At 38.9% G+C, this 17,310-nt stretch overlaps 2 long non-coding RNA genes across 2 annotated transcripts in view; one reads left to right on the top strand and one right to left on the bottom strand.

Moving 5' to 3' along the window:
- Nucleotides 1-5,472: 5,472 nt before the first annotated feature.
- LOC308465204 lies at nucleotides 5,473-6,896 on the top strand. The gene is made up of 2 exons (XR_013980348.1): nucleotides 5,473-6,033; nucleotides 6,176-6,896. It is a non-coding gene; the product is annotated as an uncharacterized lncRNA (long non-coding RNA).
- The window catches only part of LOC308465216, a 28,394-nt gene continuing 17,109 nt past the window's right edge, over nucleotides 6,026-17,310 (bottom strand). The window contains exons 2-3 of the long non-coding RNA XR_013980361.1: nucleotides 8,952-11,793; nucleotides 6,026-7,191 (exon numbers count right to left, since the gene is read on the bottom strand). This is a non-coding gene — a long non-coding RNA (uncharacterized lncRNA). The remainder of the gene's footprint in view (nucleotides 7,192-8,951; nucleotides 11,794-17,310) is intronic.

The raw sequence follows: 17,310 nt of genomic DNA on the forward strand, positions 1-17,310 counted from the left end.
TCAAACGTCGATGTCAGCACGAATGTTTGCCTTGCACAGCTGTGTTTTCACAGACTGACGTTGAAAGAACAGGAAGCTGTGACAGGAGAACTTTGGGGACTTTCCAGGCCCACAGTTGCGCCACGGGTAAATGGGCAGCTTTATGCAGATTGTGCACCAAAGGTCGTCGAGCAACCGGGTAGATGGCTGAGAAATTGGGAAGGTGGGCAGGATCCACAATTCTGGAGAATAAACTGTGCATCAAGAGGCTGCTTAGCTGGACAACAGAAGCAGAAACGTTGCCAGAGCACATTTTGAGGAATTATAAAAGGTGCTCATTCCAAAGGGGCCCTGAACATTTTGCAGCATCCGTGTGCTCTCCAACAGCTCAAAATGCATCCAAATTCTGCGCGGGGAGAAGCAGATGTGCAAAGAATTATTAATTTTTTTCTGAAGCAGCACAACAGTGACCCTCGGTTGACACTTGGGGTTATTCCACGCGGACCATTTACAAGAACAGTGACGTTGGAAAACCGAAAACTCAAAACGGAAGCTGGGTTTCCGGTGAGTCAGCGCAGGCAGTGCTCAATAGAAGAGCCCCTTTTAGAGTGAAAACCGAAGGATTTCCTCAATGGAGACACAGACAGTACAGTGGTACCTCAGGTTAAGAACTTAATTCGTTCTGGGGGTCCATTCTTAACCTGAAACTGTTCTTAACCTGAGACACCACTTTAGCTAATGGGGCCTCCCGTTGCTGCCGCGCCACCAGAGCACGATGTCTGTTCTCATCCTGAAGCAAAGTTCTTAACCCGAGGTACTATTTCTGGGTTAGCGGAGTCTGTAACCTGAAGCGCCTGTAACCTGAGGTACCACTGTTTTGTGCCTCCGTCGTTTTGGTAAGCAGCTGTTCTACTTGTCTCTGATATATCCTCTTTTACTCGCAATGTTATTGTTTTATGTTGCTCTGATGTTCTCTCTTATAATAATATCTGATACACCACATAATGGGAGGCCAGCAGAACCTTGCAAGGGGAAGTCGGAGGGTGCCTGGCTGCTAGGAACAAGGGGAGGCAAGGTCTCCCCCCCCCCCAGATGCCAGCACCCTAACCCTCACCCTAGCCCTAAACTTAGCCCTAGTCCTAGCCCTAACTTTAAACATAAACCTTGTTTAGTCGTTTAGTCGTGTCCGCCTCTTCGTGACCCCCTGGACCAGAGCATGCCAGGCACTCCTGTCTTCCTCCTGCCTCCCACAGTTTGGTCAGACTCATGCTGGTAGCTTCGAAAACACTGCCCAACCATCTCACCCTCTGTCGTCCCCTTCTCCTTGTGCCCTCCATCTTTCCCAACATCAGGGTCTTTTCCAGGGAGTCTTCTCTTCTCATGTGGTGGCCAAGGTATTGGAGCCTCAGCTTCAGGATCTGTCCTTCCAGTGAGCACTCAGGGCTGATTTCCTTCAGAATGGAGAGGTTTGATCTTCTTGCAGTCCGTGGGACACTCAAGAGTCTCTAACCCACTGGCGGAGGAAGGGGGTGCTGGGGCCACACCACATCCCGCCCGCGACTCGGACTCCCTCGCTTCCCGCGAGCCGTCGGGGGAAGGGGGGGAGCTGCTGCGCTGCTTTGCCGGTTCCTTCCTCTCCCCTTCCCGCTCCCTGCCTCCTTCCCGCCCTCTTCTCTGCCTCCTCCAGCCGGGAGCGCAGCGCAGCAGCTCCCCGCTTCCTCTGGCGGCTGGCGGGAGGCGCGGGAGTCCAGGGCGCCGTTGCCCCGCGCTCCCGGCTGCAGGAGGCAGGCAGGCAGGGGAGAGCAAGGACGAGGGATCGGCGGGTGCGCGCGCGCGGCTATCCCGCGCCTGGGAGGGCACCCTCCGCGCCCCTCGGGAACGCGCCCGCCTTGGGCACCGAGGGCATATCCTCCGCCACTGCTCTAACCCTAAACCTTACCCTAAACGTAGCCCTAGCCCCAGCCCTAACTTTAAACACAAACCTTAATCTAACTCTAAGCATTCTTCTTCTCCCCCCCCTCCTCCTCCTCCTCCTCCTTCTTCCTCCTCTTCTTCTTCTTCTTCTTTGGCCATCACTCGTAGCTGATTGTGGGGAGTTTCCCTTCCACAAAGTGTAGGATCATGGCAATGAAAATAATGAATAGAGTTGGGGCAATAACACAACCCTGTTTAACACCTGATCCCACTGGGAATGGTTCACTTTGAGAGCCATTGTTATCTGCGATTGTTGCTGTCATCTGATCATGGAGGAGCCGAATGGTGTTCACAAATTTACCTGGGCAGCCAATTTTCAGAAGGACAGTCCACAGGGCATTAATGATTTACAGTGCCGAAAGCCTTAGGTCAATAAATGCTATATACAGGGGTTGGTTTTGCTCTCTGCGTTTTCCCCTGCACCGCTGTTGAGCGGTGAAAATCACGTCCACTGTCCCCCAAGAAGGTCAAAAACCATTTTGGGATTCAGGAAGGGGCACCTCGGATATTGGTAAGAGACAGTTTGCTAAGATCCTTGAAATAATTTTGCCAGCCACAGCTAATAGAGAGATGCCTTGATAGTTTCCACAATCAATTCTGTCACCTTTTTTTTAAGAGCTTGATAATTTTGGCATCCCTAAAGTTTGTTGGGATCTCTTCTCCCTCCCAAATTTTTTCGATGAGCTTGTGAAGTTGTGTAAGTTCAATTCCACCCACTTTGAAGACTTTGGCAGGTATACCATCAGGTCTGCTGGCTTTGTTGTTTTTCCTTTGGTTAATAGCTGTACATAACTCTCCCAGATTTGGAGATACTGCAAGCGCATCTCTAACTTTTTTTTGTGGAATTTATGAGAGGACCTCAGCAGCTATGGGGGAACTGCTGTTAAGGAGATGTTGGTAATGTTCTTTCCATCACAGTGCAATAGCTTCTTTATCTATAGAGGTTGAATCCTGACAAGACAGAAGTACTGTTTTGGGGGGACAGGAGGTGGGCAGTTGTGGAGGACTCTCTGGTCCTGAATGGGTTAACTGTGCCCCTGAAGGACCAGGTGAGGAGTCTGGGAGTCATTTTGGACTCGCAGCTGTCCATGGAGGCACAGGTCAATTCTGTGTTCAGGGCAGCTGTTTACCAGCTCCACCTGGTACGCAGGCTGAGACCCTACCTGCCCGCAGACTGTCTCACCAGAGTGGTGCATGCTCTGGTTATCTCCCACTTGGACTACTGCAATGCGCTTTACGTGGGGCTACCTTTGAAGGTGACCAGGAAACTACAACTAATCCAGAATGCGGCAGCTAGACTGGTGACTGGGAGTGGCCGCCGAGACCACATAACACTGGTCTTGAAAGACCTACATTGGCTCCCAGTATGTTTCTGAGCACAATTCAAAGTGTTGGTGCTGACCTTTAAAGCCCTAAACGGCATCGGTCCAGTATACCTGAAGGAGCATCTCTACCCCCATTGTTCTGCCCAGACACTGAGGTCCAGCGCCGAGGGCCTTCTGGCGGTTCCCTCACTGCAAGAAGCCAAGTTACAGGGAACCAGGCAGAGGGCCTTCTCAGTAGTAGCAGCCCTGTGGAATGCCCTCCCACCAGATGTCGAAGAGAACAACTATCAGACTTTTAGAAGGCATCTGAAGGCAGCCCTGCTTAGGGAAGCTTTTAATGCTTGATGGACTGCTGTATTTTAAAATTTTGTTAGAAGCCACTCAGAGTGGCTGGGGAAATCCAGCTAGATGGGCAGGGTATAAATGAATTACTATTATTATTATTATTACAGTGGTGCCTCGCAAGACGAAATTAATTCGTTCCGTGAATTTTTTTGTCTAGCGAATTTTTCGTCTTGCGAAGCACGAAATCCCACAGGAATGCACTGAAAATCAATTAATGCATTCCTATGGTCAAAAAAAGTCCAAACAAAGCCAAATTTGGTACAACAAGAGTTTATTAAGTGCTCTTTAAAGTCACACATACTGTAAAGAACATTTCAAAATTCAAACCCAGAATTTTTTTAAAAAAACAGCAGAGTTGCCCAATGGTCACAGAAAATCATAAAAATGCAGGAAAAAAAACAAGCTTCCAGATTCTTGCAAACCCCTCCCCAACTGTTCCCCCAGCCACCCACCACACAGAAATTCAAATCCAGAATTTTTTTAAAAAAACAGCAGAGTGGCCCAATGGTCACAGAAAATCATAAAAATGCAGAAAAAAACACACAAGCTTCCAGATTCTTGCAAACCCCTCCCCAACTGTTCCCCCAGCCACCCAGCACACAGAAATTCAAATCCAGAATTTTTTTAAAAAAACAGCAGAGTGGCCCAATGGTCACAGAAAATCATAAAAATGCAGAAAAAACACACACAAGCTTCCAGATTCTTGCAAACCCCTCCCCAACACGAAGTCCTTGAATTCCAAACACCCCAACCCAAAATCCAAACCCCCCCAAAAAAGTTTTAAAAGCTTAACTTACCAAATGGCTGCAAAAGAAGTTTTGGAAAAGCTTCAAAAATCACCAAAGTCTTTAAAAACCTAAAAAAAGGCTACTATGTACACTGCGTTCTATGAGTTGCTCCTCGAAGTCAAGTTGCAACTGTATTAATGGTGTTAAGAAAAAGGAAACAAACTTGCAAGACATTTTCGTCTTGCGAAGCAAGCCCATAGGGAAATTCGTCTTGCGAAGCAGCTCAAAAAACGGAAAACCCTTTCGTCTAGCGAGTTTTCCGTCTTGCGAGGCATTCGTCTTGCGAGGTACCACTGTATTATTATTATTATTATCACAGTGGTACCTTGGGTTCAGAACTTAATTCGTTCCAGAGGTCCGTTCTTAACCTGAAACTGTTCTCAGCGTGAGGTACCACTTTAGCTAATGGGACCTCCTGCTGCCTCCGCAGCAAAGTTCTTAACCCAAGGTACTATTTCTGGGTTAGCGGAGTCTGTAACCTGAAGCGTCTGTAATCCGAGGTACCACTGTATTATCTTTTAGAAGTGTGGTACCGTCTGCTGAGCCTAGGGGGCATATGTCATAATTTATTGGCCCATAGATGGTCTTTGTGGCTTTAAAGAAACTCAGTCTATCATGAGTGTCGGCTAAATGCTGGATCTCTTAAGCTTTTTTTTTATCCACCAGGTGTTTTTTAGTTCTCTGGTTCTTCTTTGAACCTCAGCCTTAGTGTTGGCATAGGGTTTTTTCCTTAGTGGCACAGTTTCTGTCTCTTTGCCAGATCTGAAAGGCCTTCCTTTTCTTGTCAATCATGCGTTCCATCCTACTGTCTTTCTCATCAAACGACTCCTGGTGTTTCTTGGTTTGGTATCCAATAGTTTGTTCAAAGGCTGCAATAATGGATGTTTTTAGCTTGGTCCAGTGTTCCTTTATCAGGGAATTCTGAAGGCAGATGCTCCTTTAGAGTCGTTTGGAAGCAATCCTGCTTAATGGGATCTTGAAGGGCTTGTGTGTTCATTTTGCACCTTGGTTTCCTTCCTTGAAGCCTGCGTTGAGGTATAATCTTGATAGCCATCATGGAATAGAATAGAACAGATTAAAATTAAATAGAATAGAATAGAATAAAAGAGAACAAAATAGAATAAAACAGAACAAAATAGAACAGAATAGAATAGATTAGAATAGAAAAAAATGAAATAGAATAGGATAAAAGAGAACAAAATAGAAGAGGAGAATGAAATAGAACCAAATAGAAGAGAAGAGAAGAGAAGAGAAGAGAAGAGAAGAGAAGAGAATAACATAAAATAGAATGGAAGGGAATAGAATAGAATAGAATTAAATTAAATTACCGGTAAATTATAGAATAGAATAGATCAAAATTAAATAGAATAGAATAAAACAGAATAGAATAACATGGAATAGAATGGAATAAATAGAATAGAATAGAATTAAATTAAATTAAATTAAATAATAGGAAAGGAAAGGAAAGGATAGGATAGCTTAAATTGCATAGAATAGGATAGGATAGGATAGGATAAAATTGGATAGAACAGAATAGAATTTAAATTAAATTAAATTTAATAGAATAATAGAATAAAGTAAAATTAAACAGATTAAAATTAGAATAAAATAAAAGAGAATAGGTTAGGATAGAATAGAATAGATTAAAATTAAATTAAATAGAATAGAATAAAATGAATAACATGAAATAGAATAGAATGGAATAGAATAGAATTTAATTTAATTTAATTTAATTTAATAATAGAATAGGATAGGATAGAGTAGAATAGAATAGATTAAAATTAAATAGAATAGACTAGAATAAAAGAGAACAAAATAGAATAAATATAATAGAGTAGAATAATGAACAAAATAGAATAGAATAAAATAGAACCGAATAGAATAGAATAGATAGGAGAGAAGAGAAGAGAAGAGAAGAGAAGAGAAGAGAAGAGAAGAAAAGAAAAGAAAAGAAAAGAAAAGAAAAGAAAATAACATAAAATAGAATGGAATAGAATTAAATTAAATTAAATAATAGAATAGAATAGAATTAAATAGAATAGAATAAAAGAGAACATAATAGAAGAGAAGAGAATGAAATAGAATCAAATAGAATAGAATAAAACGGAATAGAACAGATTAAAATTAAATAGAAGAGAAGAGAATAACATAAAATAGAATGGAATGGAATGGAATAGAATAGAATTAAATTAAATTACCGGTAAATTATAGAATAGAATAGAATAGAATAGAACAGATTAAAATTATAACAGAATAAAAGAGAATGAAATAGAAAAAAAAGATTACAAAATAGGATAGGATAGGATAAAATAGAATAGAATAGATTAAAATTAAATAGAATAGAATAGAATTTAAATTAAATTAAATAGATTAATAGAATAAAGTAAAATAAAACAGATTAAAATTAGAATAAAATAAAAGAGAATAGGATAGGATAGAATAGAATAGATTAAAATTAAATAGAATAGAATAGAATAGAATAGAATAGAATAATAGAATAGAATAGAATAGGATGAAATAGAATTGAATAGTATTAATTTAAATTAAAGAACAGAATAGAGTAGAATAGAATAGATTAAAATTAAATAGAATAGATTAAAATTAAATAGAATAGAATAGAATAAAAGAGAAAAAAGAGAACAAAATAGAAGAGAAGAGAATAAAATACACAAGAATAGAATACAATAGAATACATTAAAATTGAATAGAATAGAATAGAATAAAAGAGAACAAAATAGAGTAGAATAGAATAAAAGTGAACAAAATAGAATAAAATAGAACTGAATAGAAGAGAATAGAAGAGAACAAAATAGAATAGAATAGATTAAAATTAAACTGAATAGAATAGAACAAACGATAACAAAATAGAATAGAACCGAATAAATAAAATAAAATAAAATAGAACAAAATATAAGAGAAGAGAAGAGAATAACATAAAATAGAATGGAAAAGAATAGAATTAAATTAAATTAAATTACCGGTAAATTATAGAATAGAATAGGTTAAAATTATAATAGAATAAAAAAGAAAGTGAAACAGAATAAAATATTACAAAATAGGATAGGATAGGGTAAAATAGAACATAATAGATTAAAATTAAATAGAATAGAATAGAATTTAAATTAAATTAAATTAAATTAAATAGAATAATAGAATCAAGTAAAATAAAACAGATTAAATTAGAATAAAATAAAAGAGAATAGAATAGAATAGAATAGAATTAAATTAAATTAAATTAAATTATAGGATAGGATAGGATAGGATAGCAAAAAAATGGATAGAATAGAATAGAATTAAATTAAATTAAATTAAATTAAATAATAGGATAGGATAAAATAGAATTGAATAGAACAGAATTAAATTAAATTAAAGAACAGAATAGAGTAGAATAGAATAGATTAAAATTATATAGAATAGAATAAAAGAGAACAAAATAGAATCGAAGAGAACAAAATAGAACAGAATAAAACAGAACAGAATAGAATAGATAAAAATTAAATAGAACAGAATAAAAGAGAACAAAATAGAATAGAACGGATTAAAATTAAATAGAATAGAATAGAACAAAAGATAACAAAATAGAATAGACTAGATTAAAATAGAATACAATACAATAAAAGTGAACAAAATAGAATAAAATAGAACCGAATAGAAGAGAAGAAAAGAGAATAACATAAAATAGAATGGAATAGAAAAGAATAGAATTAAATTAAATTACCGGTAAATTATAGAATAGAATAGAATAGAATAGAATAGAATAGAATTTAAATTAAATTAAATTAAATTAAATTAAATAGAATTGTAGAATCAAGTAAAATGAAACAGATTAAAATTAGAATAAAATAAAAGAGAATAAAATAGGATAGAATAGAATAGATTGAAATTAAATAGAATAGAATATAAGAGAATAGAATAACATGAAATAGAATAGAATAGAATAAAATTAAATTAAATTAAATAATAGAATAGGGTAGGATAGGATAAAATTGGATAGAATTAAATTAAATTGAATTAAATTATAGGATAGGATAGGATAAAATAGAATTGAATAGAAGTAAATATAATTAAAGAACAGAATAGAGTAGAGTAGAGTGGAGTAGAGTAGAATAGAATAGATTAAAATTAAAGAGAATAGAATAGAATAAAGAGAAGAAAATAGAATAAAATAGAACAAAATAGAAGAGAATAAAATAGACTAGAACAGAATACAATAGAATAGATAAAAATTAAATAGAATAGAATAAAAGAGAACAAAATAGGAGAGAAGAATAAAATAGATTAGGAATAGAATAGGATAAAATAGAATAGAACAGATTAAAATTAAATAGAATAGAATAGAACAAAAGATAACAAAATAGAATAAAATAGAACAAAATAGAACAAAATAAAAGAGAAGAGAATAAAATAGAATAAAATAGAACCAAATAGACTAGAATAAAATACAGTAGAATAGATTAAAATAGAATAGAATAAAAGAGAACAAAATAGACTAGACTAGACTAAAATAGAATAAACGTGAACACAATAGGTAAAATAGAACCGAATAGAAGAGAACAAAATAGAATAGATTAAAATTAAATTGAATTGAATAGAACAAATGATAACAAAATAGAATAACGATAACAAAACAGAACTGAGTAGAATTAAAGAGAATTAAATAAAATAGAACAAAATGGAAGAGAAGAGAAGAGAAGAGAAGAGAAGAGAATAACATAAAATAGAATGGAATAGAATAGAATAGATTTAAATAAAACAAAATTAAATAAAATTAAAGAATAGAATAGAATAGAATAGAATAGAGCAGATTAAAATTAAATAGAATAGGAACAGAATAGGATAGGAACGGATATAATAGAATAAAATAAAATAAATTAAAATAACATAAAATGGAATGGAATAGAATAGAATAAAATAAAATTATATAATAGAAAGTAATAGAATAAAATTGATTAAAATTAAATAAAATAGGAAGAGAATAACATAACATAACATAACATAACATAACATAACATAACATAACAACATAGAATGGAATAGAATAGAATTAAATTAAATTAAATTATAGGATAGAACAAAATAGAAGAGAAGAGAATAAAATAGACCAAATAGAAAAGATTAAAATTAAATAGAGTAGAATAAAAGAGAACAAAATAGAATAGAATAAATTAAAATTAAATAGAAAAAAAGAGAACAAAAGATAACAAAATAGAATAAAACAGAACAAAATAGAATAGAATAGATTAAAATTAAATAGAATAAAATAAAATAGAACAAAATAGAAGAGAAGAGAATAAGATAGAATAAAATAGAACCAAATAGAATAGAATAGAATAGATTAAACTTGAATTGAATAGAATAGAATAAAAGAGAACAAAATATAATAGAATAGATTAGAATAGAATAGAATAAAAGAGAAAAAAACATAATAAAATAGAACAAAATAGAAGAGAAGAGAATAGATTAAAATTAAATAGGAATAGAATAGAATAGAATGGAATAGAATAGAATAGAATAGAATAGATACATTATTCTATGGAACAGGTCATTTTAGTTTATTTTTTTGAGGGGGGCAGAGGAATTGGCACAGGAAGCCACAGAAAATAGGACCAGCACCTCCCCTTCTAAACAGCCAATCATCCATTCCCACATCTCTTCTGAGGAATACCCCGCCCCATCCTCTCCCTATATATAGAAGGGTCTGGTGACTTATCTTTCAGTGTATCTGAAGAAGTGTGCGTGCACAAGAAAGCTCATACCACTAACAAACTTAGTTGGTGAAAACTGAAGGATTTCTTCAACGGAGACCGGGTGTCTGGTGAGTCAACCACGACCAGACTTGTTAGAACAACCGCCTTTAAAAATTGGAAACTGAAGGATTTCTTCAACGGAGACCGGGTTTCTGGAGAGTCAACCACGACCAGACTTGTTAGAACAACCGCCTTTAAAAATTGGAAACTGAAGGATTTCGTCAACGGAGACCGTACTCGATAGAAAAGCCACGTTCTGAGTAATACCCGGCTCCATCCTCTCACTGTATATAGAAGGGTCCGGAGACTTCTGTTTCAGTGTATCTGAAGAAGTGTGCATGCACAAGAAAGCTCATACCACTAACAAACTTAGTTGGTGAAAACTGAAGGATTTCTTCAACGGAGACCGGGTGTCTGGTGAGTCAACCACGACCAGACTTGTTAGAACAACCGCCTTTAAAAATTGGAAACTGAATAATTTCTTCAACGGAGACCGTAGTCGATAGAAAAGCCACGTTCTGAGTAATACCCGGCTCCATCCTCTCACTGTATATAGAAGGGTCCGGTGACTTCTGTTTCAGTGTATCTGAAGAAGTGTGCATGCACAAGAAAGCTCATACCACTAACAAACTTAGTTGGTGAAAACTGAAGTATTTCTTCAACGGAGACCGGGTGTCTGGTGAGTCAACCACTACCAGACTTGTTAGAACAACGGCCTTTAAAAATTGGAAACTGAAGGATTTCTTCAACAGAAACTGAACTCGATACAAAAGCCGTGTTTACAGTGAAAACCGAAGGATTTATTCAACGGAGACTGTAAATATTACAACAACCACATATTTAAAGTGAGAACTGAAGGATTTCTTCAACAGAGATCGGGTTTCTGGTGAGTCAACCACGACCAGACCAGTTAGAACAACCGCCTTTAAAAATTGGAAACTGAAGGATTTCTTCAACGGAAACCGAACTCAATACAAAAGCCGCATTTACAGTGGAAACCAAAGGATTTCATCAAGACGCAGACAGCAACACCATATTGTGCCTCCATCATTTTGGTGAGCGGCTCTTGTACATGTCTCTGATACATCCTCTTCGACCCGCAATGTTATTGTTTTATGTTGCTCTGATGCTCTCTCTTATTATACTATCTGATACACCACATATTGGGATGCCTGCAGAACCTTGCAATGGGAAGTCGGAGGATGCCTTGCTGCTAGGAACAAGGGGAGGCAACGTCTCCCTTCCAGATGCCAGCACCCCAACCCCCATCCTCACACTAACCGCCATCCTAACCCTAAACTTAGACCTAGCCCAAGCCCTAGCCCTAGCCCAAGCCTTAGCCCGAGCTCAAGCCTTAGCCCAAGCCTTAGCCCAAGCCTTAGCCCAAGCCTTAGACGGAGCCTTAGCCCAAGCCTTAGCCCAAGCCCTAGCCCCAACCCTAACCCTATCCCGAACCCTAACTCTATCCCCAACACTAACACTAACACTAACCCTTATCCCAACCTTAACACTTACCCCAACCCCCACTCTCACCCTAACCCTCACAATAACTCTAGATTTAGCCCGAGAACAAACTGTAATCCTCAGATTAAAGTTAATCTAATGCTATACCTAAACCCATACCTAGCCCTAAACCTACACGCATTCTAACACAAGGAAATCCTAATGGCAGACTTCAGCATTCCCTTTGAGAACAGAAACAGAAGGTACTTTTTATCATATGTGGTGGAAATATAAGGTGGTAAATAAATTCTGGGAAATGATTTACAATGAAATGAAAAAAATGTTTAAAGCAATTTTTACTAAAAATCAGAAGCTTTTTTACTAGGAATTGTAGGTAAAGAGATATCAAAGATCAGAGAAATTTGTTTATGTACGACGGCCGCCCAGATATTGTTAGCCCAAAGATGGAAAGAAGAAACAGTTCTAACCAAAGAAGACTGGCAGACCAAGTTAATGGACTATCCTGAAATGGCATAATCAACTGGGAAGCTCAGAAGTCAAGATGACAAGACGTTTAAAGCAGAATGGAAAATGTTCGTTATGTGTTTACAAAAGTATTGTAAGCAGATTGAAACATTGGCAGGATTTTAAGAACTCTTGTAGTTTTAGAGATTGTAGAAATAACTTAGGAAAAGAAATTTTGGAGTAGTAATGATATGCAGCTGAAAAGAAAATTGTTGGGACCCAGGGAGGCTGTGGAGGGAAGTCCAGGCATTCAGATAACCCCATTTTACAGATTTGATATTGTTTTTGTGTAAACATTTTTTCTTTTTTTGCTTTTGTTTTATCATTTATCTTATGTTTGTTGAAAACCAAATAAAAATATATTATAAAAAAGACGACCAGCTCTGCAAAAGTCCTTTGCCGGCAGATGCACTCAGGGAAAGAGGCTGAGACCCCGACTGTGATGTCCACATTGCCGATATGCTGCCGTTTCCACTAGAGATGGCCCTGTGCCCAACTGGGGAAGTGACTCATGCTCCTGTTCTGGACTGTGCTTTGGCAATAAAGATACTTCTCTGTTAAGCATCCCTTTTTGGCCTGGCTTCTTCTCTGAAATAACCACACCCTAAGAAAGAGTGCTGAATATAATGCCAGGGGATTTCACATCTGGCAACCAATGCACCCCTTTGGTTTCAGATAGTACATGCGAAGGCGAGTCTAACAAGCCTGGGACGCCCATTTTCACAGCCCTCTAGCAGCTACAGTGTCTCTTTTACCAGAAGGAATGTGTTATGTACTGAAGTTCTCACCCTGGGCAGCAGGGGATACTGTAGATAGTTATGCAAATAAGGGATCAAAAGTGACGTTCAGTGATTGGATAGTTTTAGAAAGTTGTTACAATTATGTGTACTGGAGCTCTATATAAGCAGGCTGACTGAACCCTTCAGTTCAGTTCTGTCCTGGCCTGTGAATAAACAAGAGCTGTTGAAGAATCACTGTGTCATCTGATATGTTAATCCACAACTTAACACTGGCGACAAGGATGGGATCGATGGACAACAGAGCACAGCCAGATGCGGCCACCCTCTGAACTGAGCTGAATCACTGAGCTGAATCACTGAGCGAAATCCTGAACAGAAGAAATTCAGAGCTGACTGTTCTCGCTAGAGCACTGTGTTCCATCCATCCTCCACGCCAACATTGGAATCATGGCTTCACTTGTGCCTCTACCGCCGTTTGCGCCAGCCTCTGAATCATGGGACTCCTACCTCGCTTGGTAGAATAGATACATTCTTCTATGGAACAGGTCTTTTTAGTTTATTTTTTTGAGGGAGGCAGAGGAATTGGCACAGGAAGCCACAGAAAATAGGACCAGCACCTCCCCTTCTAAACAGCCAATCATCCATTCCCACATCTCTTCTGAGGAATACCCCGCCCCATCCTCTCACTATATATAGAAGGGTCCGGAGACTTCTGTTTCAGTGTATCTGAAGAAGTGTGCATGCACAAGAAAGCTCATACCACTAACAAACTTAGTTGGTGAAAACTGAAGGATTTCTTCAACAGAGACCGGGTGTCTGGTGAGTCAACCACGACCAGACTTGTTAGAACAACCGCCTTTAAAAATTGGAAACTGAAGGATTTATTCAACGGAGACCGGGTGTCTGGTGAGTCATCCACGATCAGACTTGTTAGAACAACCACCTTTAAAAATTGGAAACTGAAGGATTTATTCAACGGAGACCGTAAATATTACAAAAACCACATAGTTAAAGTGAAAACTGAAGAATTTCTTCAACAGAGACCGTACTCGATAGAAAAGCCACGTTCTGAGTAATACCCCGCCCCATCCTCTCACTATATATAGAAGGGTCTGGTGACTTCTGTTTCAGTGTATCTGAAGAGGTGTGCATGCACAAGAAAGCTCATACCACTAACAAACTTAGTTGGTGAAAACTGAAGGATTTCTTGAACGGAGACCGGGTTTCTGGAGAGTCAACCACGACCAGACTAGTTAGAACAACTGCCTTTAAAAATTGGAAACTGAAGGATTTCTTCAACAGAAACCGAACTCGATACAAAAGCCATGTTTACAGTGAAAACCGAAGGATTTCTTCAACGGAGACTGTAAATATTACAACAACCTCATATTTAAAGTGAACACTGAAGGATTTCTTCAACGGAGACTGTAAATATTACAACAACCTCATATTTAAAGTGAACACTGAAGGATTTCTTCAACGGAGACTGTAAATATTACAACAACCACATATTTAAAGTGAACACTGAAGGATTTATTCAACGGAGACCGGGTTTCTGGTGAGTCATCCACGATCAGACTTGTTAGAACAACCACCTTTAAAAATTGAAAACTGAAGGATTTCTTCAACGGAGACCGTAAATATTACAAAAACCACATAGTTAAAGTGAAAACTGAAGAATTTCTTCAACGGAGACCGTACTCGATAGAAAAGCCACGTTCTGAGTAATACCCGGCTCCATCCTCTCACTATATATAGAAGGGTCCGGTGACTTCTGTTTCAGTGTATCTGAAGAAGTGTGCATGCACAAGAAAGCTCATACCACTAACAAACTTAGTTGGTGAAAACTGAAGGATTTCTTGAACGGAGACCGGGTTTCTGGAGAGTCAACCACGACCAGACTAGTTAGAACAACAGCCAGATGCGGCCACCCTCTGAACTGAGCTGAATCAATGAGCGAAATCACTGAACAGAACCAATTCAGAGCTGACTGTTCTGGCTAGAGCACTGTGTTCCATCCATCGCCCTCCACGCCAACATTGGAATCATGGCTTCACTTGTGCCTCTACCGCCGTTTGCGCCAGCCTCTGAATCATGGGACTCCTACCTCGCTTGGTAGAATAGATACATTATTCTATGGAACAGGTCATTTTAGTTTATTTTTTTGAGGGAGGCAGAGGAATTGGCACAGGAAGCCACAGAAAATAGGACCAGCACCTCCCCTTCTAAACAGCCAATCATCCATTCCCACATCTCTTCTGAGGAATACCCCGCCCCATCCTCTCACTATATATAGAAGGGTCCGGAGACTTCTGTTTCAGTGTATCTGAAGAAGTGTGCATGCACAAGAAAGCTCATACCACTAACAAACTTAGTTGGTGAAAACTGAAGGATTTCTTCAACAGAGACCGGGTTTCTGGAGAGTCAACCACGACCAGACTAGTTAGAACAACCGCCTTTAAAAATTGGAAACTGAAGGATTTCTTCAACAGAAACCGAACTCGATACAAAAGCCATGTTTACAGTGAAAACCGAAGGATTTCTTCAACGGAGACTGTAAATATTACAACAACCTCATATTTAAAGTGAACACTGAAGGATTTCTTCAACGGAGACTGTAAATATTACAACAACCTCATATTTAAAGTGAACACTGAAGGATTTCTTCAACGGAGACTGTAAATATTACAACAACCACATATTTAAAGTGAACACTGAAGGATTTATTCAACGGAGACCGGGTTTCTGGTGAGTCAACCACGACCAGACCAGTTAGAACAACCGCCTTTAAAAATTGAAAACTGAAGGATTTCTTCAACGGAGACCGTAAATATTACAAAAACCACATAGTTAAAGTGAAAACTGAAGAATTTCTTCAACGGAGACCGTACTCGATAGAAAAGCCACGTTCTGAGTAATACCCGGCTCCATCCTCTCACTATATATAGAAGGGTCCGGTGACTTCTGTTTCAGTGTATCTGAAGAAGTGTGCATGCACAAGAAAGCTCATACCACTAACAAACTTAGTTGGTGAAAACTGAAGGATTTCTTGAACGGAGACCGGGTGTCTGGTGAGTCAACCATGACCAGACTTGTTAGAACAACCGCCTTTAAAAATTGGAAACTGAAGGATTTCGTCAACGGAGACCGGGTGTCTGGTGAGTCAACCACGACCAGACTTGTTAGAACAACCGCCTTTAAAAATTGGAAACTGAATAATTTCTTCAACGGAGACCGTAGTCGATAGAAAAGCCACGTTCTGAGTAATACCCGGCTCCATCCTCTCACTGTATATAGAAGGGTCCGGAGACTTCTGTTTCAGTGTATCTGAAGAAGTGTGCATGCACAAGAAAGCTCATACCACTAACAAACTTAGTTGGTGAAAACTGAAGGATTTCTTGAACGGAGACCGGGTTTCTGGAGAGTCAACCATGACCAGACTAGTTAGAACAACAGCCAGATGCGGCCACCCTCTGAACTGAGCTGAATCAATGAGCGAAATCACTGAACAGAACCAATTCAGAGCTGACTGTTCTGGCTAGAGCACTGTGTTCCATCCATCGCCCTCCACGCCAGCATTGGAAACATGGCTTCACTTGTGCCTCTACCGCCATTTGCGCCAGCCTCTGAATCAGCCCTCTAGCAGCTACGGTGGCTCTTTTACCAGAAGGAATGTATTTCACATTAACTCTGGAAGTGGAGACTCAATTGTGAGCAAACTAAGCCTCCTAGAGCAAAATGTGTACATCAGGCTGAGTTGGGTCAGAATCAAGCAGACACTGCCAGAGTTAATGCTAAATACATGACTTCTGGAAAATGAGCTGCCATAGGTGCTACAGGGTGGAGGAAATTGTGTCCCAGACTTTTTAGGCAGATATACCCGTGTACTATCTGCAACCAAAGAGGTGCATGAATTGCCAAGTGTTCATTCCACACCCCCAGCTTGTGGTGTGGGCAGATAGACTGCCCAACTCATGACCTTTCCACCCCCCACATCGGCCTGGGGTTGCAGGGTCTCCAGGAATGGCGCTGCTTTTTCCTCTGGGGGGAAATATTGCTGGCACCAAAAGACAGATGGAAGCACCTGAAACCTGCCACCAAGTGAGGTTTAGACGCCATGGTGTTGGGAAGTCCCAGAAAATGTCCCTCCCAACCACAGACCCGCTTCACTAAAATGTGATGTTTTCTCTCTCCTTTCAGCATTGCAGGGAACCTGGCGCTGCTCCCCTTCGTCTTGCAGGAGCCCTCGCACGGCCAAGGACTCGCCACCAAGGAGGCACGAAGAATCCAGTTCAGTCCCCTTTCAAGCTGCGTTTCTCAAATGCGCACCTTCCAAAACAATTCAAAATACAGCCGCTCTAACAAATTCTCACTGGTCCGAAATGCGCTATGCAGTTTCTCCAAGCAGCCAGTGTTTGTGCATTTGAGGGGAAAGTGTGCGTGG

The sequence above is a fragment of the Podarcis pityusensis genome, assembly GCF_964106645.2.
Source record: "Podarcis pityusensis genome assembly, chromosome: 16".
Lineage (NCBI taxonomy): Eukaryota > Metazoa > Chordata > Lepidosauria > Squamata > Lacertidae > Podarcis > Podarcis pityusensis.